This window comes from Salvia hispanica, chromosome 5, assembly GCF_029641045.1.
Source record: "Salvia hispanica isolate PSC_SH4W2 chromosome 5, Shi_PSC_v1, whole genome shotgun sequence".
In the NCBI taxonomy this organism is placed as follows: Eukaryota; Viridiplantae; Streptophyta; class Magnoliopsida; order Lamiales; family Lamiaceae; genus Salvia; species Salvia hispanica.
In genome coordinates, this window is record NC_142696.1 from 31632906 (window position 1) to 31638905 (window position 6000).

Here is a 6000-nt window from a genome sequence, read left to right on the forward strand (position 1 = left end):
GACTAGAGTTAAAAAAAGAGTATTATTTGACTTGTCCAACTTACGTTACAATTTAAAGTTTGATAATGCGTGTATATCATGCGAAGAGTCAATTTATAATAAATGCATTTTTACCATAAATAGATAACAAGTAAACATTTCCCAGGCGTCTAATAAGAATTACCTCGGTCTAGTATATATGTTAATTTAAAATATGACTGTTAGCATTATTTTATTACTCATATTCAAACGAAATGAAGATATACAAGAACCTTGTTGGGTGAACTTTTTAATTGTATTTCCAAGCCAAAGATTAGTGATAATTACATCTTGAAAATATGACCTCCTATGTATCTTCAAGTCAAACCCATGAGTGATCGCCTCTTCCGCTTCGTCGGTAGACCGTTGCAGCCCACAAAGCTCCGCCCGTTGCTGCTCCGTCAAGCCCTCCTTAAGGGTCAACAATTCAGGATTTCTCCTCAAGGCTTATCCGACGTTGTATGAACATGCACAAGGCTTCTTGCATCTTCTTGCTCATTGACCTCGTTCTCAGCCGGTGTAGGTCTTTGATCGGACTTGGCACATGATGCACTATACACTATACATCTCTTTTTTAATCTTTGTGCCGAAAAGAAATGAGTCTACTACCACAGATTGAAGGGAGTATTATATATAAATTCAATATCATCTAAATTTTATAATAAAACTAAAATTTTAGAATTTTTAATAATTAAAAAAAAAGGAATTCACACTACACACGCATTGCACACATTATACACATTGCACACACTGCACACTGCACATGCACACACACTGCACATACTATAACACAGTGACAGACGCAAGATTTTGACGTTGAGGGTTCCAATTACCAAAAATTGCAAAGGAGAAGAGTAATGAAATAGAATTAATTAAATGATATGGAAACTAGAGAAATGTATGTATTTAATATTATTAATAAGGAATCATTTTTGAAATAGTTGACTAAAGAAATACTCCATCAAACATGAAATTTTTTGTACATAATAGTTGTAGAAAATAAAAAACATTACAAAATAACAACAAAGAAAATTTAAAATTATTAATTATGAATAAATTTGAAATAATTTAATAAATGAATTAATCCGTTTTAATAAAGATTCAATAGAGATAAGGATGGAAAAAGGATCAGCAGTAGCAAAGATTCTTGTTTTGACTTTTTTTTTTGACCTTTATATATAAATAGAGAGAATTGTAAAATAAAAACCTGAATTAAGTGTAATACTGTAACGCCTCAGAATTTCGTTCCTTTCTTTCGAGATAAATCGGATTTATTAGCCTATCTAATTTCGTTTAGAAGTGGTGTAATCGTACTTTCCTCGTTGTATTCGACTTTGGAGTAATTTAAGTATCTTCGTTGGAGGAAATAAAATGTAAGGAAAATTTAAGTTTCAAGAATAAAAGTGGAGAAAATACTTTTATTAGAGAAATGTGGATACACCGTGAAGAAATAGAAATACATGGATGATGGAAATAGTACATGCCTGCAAGTGTGATAAAATCAACATGCACCTATTCTACACTATCTATCCTACTTCTTAATTCTCAAGTTTGGAAGCAAACTAAATTAGGGATAGAACCAAATGAGCTCAAGAGGAGCATCTTCTTTCTTTCCCTCTCTTTCTTAATCTCGATTTTTGCTCCCTCCACAAGCTCCAAGAATGCCTCCATGTACCTACGAAGTTTACACCAAATTGGGGGTTAGAAAGTTACACACAAGTAAAGAGGGAGGGAAGCACAAGCTAAATAAGAGATGGAGCAAGTAGGTGAATAGTGCAGCTAGAAGAGCTACAAGATAGAGCATGAGGTAAGCCAATTTTTGTCACCACTTCATCTAACATCAAAAGAGAGTCAAGACAAAGAAGGCATAGGAGAAATAGCTCCTACACAAGCCCAAAGTAGAAGATGAGTCAAACTCTCATCTCCCCGTCGATCAAGGCCGAGAAATCAGCCAAGAAGATCAGCCACAATCACCAAAACGGCAAGAATCTCACAATCATCAAGCTCGAAAGTGAGAGAGCTAGCAAGCCCAAAATAGGAGCCTTTGGCTCCAAGTCTCAAACCTAGCTTCCAATAGATTAGCACCATATAAGAGCCACCTTCCCCTTCACCTCCGCCACCCCACTCTCGACACCACCACCCACTCACGACACTAAGCGCGGGGCGACGGAGAGGAGAGGAAGCGGCGGCGAAGGCGAGAGACCGCCACCACCGAACCGAAATCACCAAGCGAGGTAAACAACCTCAACACCAATAATATTCGCATCATGTAGGACAACAATAGATAGCACAAGAACTTAGAATTTTCATAGGATCCTCACAGCAAGGATGAAAACAATAGCAATCATGTAACACTAAGTTGAAGCTCAAGAGCTTAGAGCTATGCAAATTAGAGATAGCCGAATGATACCCCCTTCATATGAATTCGGTGGCAAAATATCGTAAGCAAGAATATAGCAAGATATCGAAATTGAGCAATATATCACCATAAGCCACACAAGACTCCAATGGAGAATTTTATTTCCAAAAATAAGCTATTGCCATAACTCGAAAAAGGAGTAAGGGGTAGGGGGAGAGGACTTAGCTTAGGCGGAGGGGCGACCGGGTGACGGCGAGTGTCGACGGAGCCGAAGAACTTCCGCGGAGAAGCTGCGGATCACGGCGGCAGTAGGGGCGAGGCGGATGGCGGCATCCTTGCCGAGGCCGACGGCGAGCGACGTCGGCGGCGATGCGGTGAGGCCGCCGAGCGAGAGAGAGAAGCTGACGGAGAGAGAGGCGACGCCTTCTCCCTAATCGGGACTTCACCGAATGGAGAACCGGCGGAGTCAAGGCCGCCGAGGAGGAGCAGCCGCGAGCTTGGAGCGGCGGCGGTGGCGAATTGGGAGAGGAGCCGCCATAGACATTTCCCCTAAACTATAATTTTGAATCTTCAATTAGGAGTCTAGAGCTAAATTGGAGGATCGGAAGAAAAGAGGAATGGGGAAAGAGAAGGGGGCGAGCTCCGGCGAGGCGGAGCAACGCCATTCTCGCCGGAGGCGGCCACGAGCCGAGGAGAGAAACCGCCGCTAAGTAGCCGACAAATGGAAGGAGTATTTGGGCTGACTTTAATTAAAATTGGGCCACTTTAATTTATTAAGTGGGGCTCTAGTAGTTAAGAAAGTGAATGCAGTGGGCTTCGGGCCAAGAACTTAATTATGAAAGGTTGGAATTAATTTAAGAAGTTGAGATGGAACTCAATAATTTAATTCCCGAATAATCTACTAAGTTTCGGAGATGGAAAATATTTGAGTTGGAGCTCGAAGGTCGAGGAATTAATTTCCAAATAATTTATTTAGATTCCGGGAGAATAAAGTAGTAGAGTGGGAGACGCAAAAGCCGACCGGCGTCGCCCCGCGACGCCATGGGCGGCCTTAAGAAAAATCCGAAGAAAAGAAATTTTGAAGTGACTTTCCAAGAATTCCTATTCTTGTAAATAAGGGCCGAGTATTTGTTTAGAGAAGATAGAATTTCTCCAAGTTAATAAAGAGAATAAATAAACTCTGCAGAGTAGTAAAGCCGAGGTAGGATTAAGAAAAATCCTATAAGCCGAGACTGAGATATAGGTGCTATCCAATAGGATGCATGTATTCATTCTAAAGAGAAATAATTCAAGTATTAATTAGCGTGCTACGCTATTTATTTTCAAGGGATAAATTGCTCGAGGGCGAGTGAGGCCAAAGCGAGTAATTGAGTTGAGACATAAGCATATCAGGTGGGCTTTCTTTTAATATCCAGCACACTAGTGTGGATATAAAGCAAATACATTTGAAGTTATGAAAAATCATCTTTTCTCAAAATGGAGCTATGTTTCTTTTCAAAATTATTGTCATGCCATAAATGTTTTTTTGATAAATGAGATTGAATGTAATGGAATTGAATGTCATGGAATGGAATGAATTTATGAACGGAATGGATTCACGAATGGAATGGATTTATAGATGGAATGGATTCACGAACGGAAATGGATTCACGAATGGAATGGATTCACGAATGGAATGGATTTATAGATGGAATGGATTCACGAACGGAAATGGATTCACGAATGGAATGGATTCACGAATGGAATGGATTTATGAATGAATGGAATGGATTTATGAATGAATGATGAATGATGAAAGAACCTAGTCTGTAGTCGAACTTTTAGCTCACAAAAGAACTTAGTAAGCTCGGGCCTTTTAAGAAAACCCCCGTGTGTTACTGTGATGGCTTGACAACTATATAATGTATGTTTTGTTTTCGGCACGTGTCCACTGAGTACTCCTGTACTCAGCCCTGCATGTATTTATAAAGGTGCAGGTTGAACGTCAAGAGGATGGAGTGATGATCAGAGTCGATGTTATCAAGTTGATCTCTCAACGATTCGTGTCTTCATACACGAAGTCGTTTAGCAAGGACTTATTCCGCTGTGCTCTTAGAATTATAGAACCTCACCATCAACTCTGATTTATTTGAGGAGATGTCTATTCTGTTTTCAAGACCGTGTAATGAAATACTTGGCTTCTATTTTATCAATTGACTTGGCCTTGTGAAATTCTCAAGTTCTAGCCCTTTTCTTTTCCCCGCTTCTTTAATCCCTCTTATTAGTCGCGGTTTACCCGCTTTCGCTATCTTTAGCAAAATGCGGTCATGACAAATACCTTAATAAGACAACACAAAATGAACGTAATGCATCATTTTAATGACCAAATATAAATGTCTAGTCAAAATCTCTCACACTTTTGTAGAAACTAGTATTACGCTTGTGCGACCAAGATATTTTCAAAAAATTGATTAACATTATAAATTAATTAAATGAACTTAGAAACAATATCAATATAGTATAAAAATTATAAACAAAAAATGTACTACAATAGGAACAAAATATGAAACAATTAATCACAAACTATAAAAATCTATCATAATAAAGAATTGAAAAAAAGAGAACCTCAACCATATATTTTAGAAAACTTCTTCATACACTACATTACCCATGGAATTAAATGAACATTATTAAAATTCTTTATTGATAAAACAAATCCACTTATGTCTTCTAAAAAATACCAATCCAATTAACTATTACAACATTAATTTAATATCAGAGTAATTAAAGAAATATTAGGATCAGTCTAAATTAAAACATCTCAACATACTACATTTTATATAAAATAAAAAAAAATTGTGGAAATCCAAACTTTCAGCTAAAAATCTCTCAGCAGTTTCCTAGCATTATAAGCATTTGTTGTGCTGATTAATGTTGTGTGATTGTTAGTATTTTTTTATTGAGAAATATTTTGGAGACATAATAGCATTGCCATAATAGGGTGTAATTAATAATTTTGTATTTAATTTTATATTTGATTAAAATTATAGTTTATCAATATACCTTATTGCCCCTACATATATAATTATCTAATCAAGGAGTATTAGTTAAGATCTACTCCATAAGAGTGCTTCATTAACGGAAATATATATGGATTTAGCTGGGACCCACAGCTTTAAATTAATTGATCCATATCATTTTTTTTACATGTGCTTTAAAAACAAATGAATCAAAAAGATAAGAAAAAATGTCAACAATTTTCGTTAATAATGACAAAATAATTAACATATATTCAAAAATGTTAAAATTTCGAATGCTTAAAATTAATACAGTACTATATGTTTATTTAAAAATATACATTTATACTTTATATTTTTTGTTGTAAAATAGTAGAGTCCTTAGTTCAATTCAATATAACATGTAACACATTTATATTTGATATAAGATATATTAATTCTAAATGAGGTTACAGTTTTGATTTTAAGAATTCATAATTTTGAGTTTTTTTTATGTACTCTTCCCAAATTTTAATTTCTTTAAATGTCTAATTTTTGGGAACGTTATAATTGGATCTCGATCAAAATATAATCTCATTTTGTATCTTAATTCTTAACTTGTTATTCAATATCTTAAAGATATATAAT

General features: G+C 36.0%; 2 long non-coding RNA genes across 2 annotated transcripts; one reads left to right on the plus strand and one right to left on the minus strand.

The window, feature by feature from the left end:
- Window positions 1-1422: 1422 nt before the first annotated feature.
- LOC148926644 (uncharacterized) lies at window positions 1423-2012 on the minus strand. The gene is made up of 2 exons (XR_016130507.1): window positions 1906-2012; window positions 1423-1693 (listed from the first exon to the last, which is right to left on the minus strand). It is a non-coding gene; the product is annotated as an uncharacterized LOC148926644 (long non-coding RNA).
- A 137-nt stretch (window positions 2013-2149) lies between these two features.
- On the plus strand, window positions 2150-4588 carry LOC125200902 (uncharacterized). Its single transcript, XR_016130508.1, has 2 exons — window positions 2150-2252; window positions 4348-4588. It is a non-coding gene; the product is annotated as an uncharacterized LOC125200902 (long non-coding RNA).
- Window positions 4589-6000: the final 1412 nt, after the last annotated feature.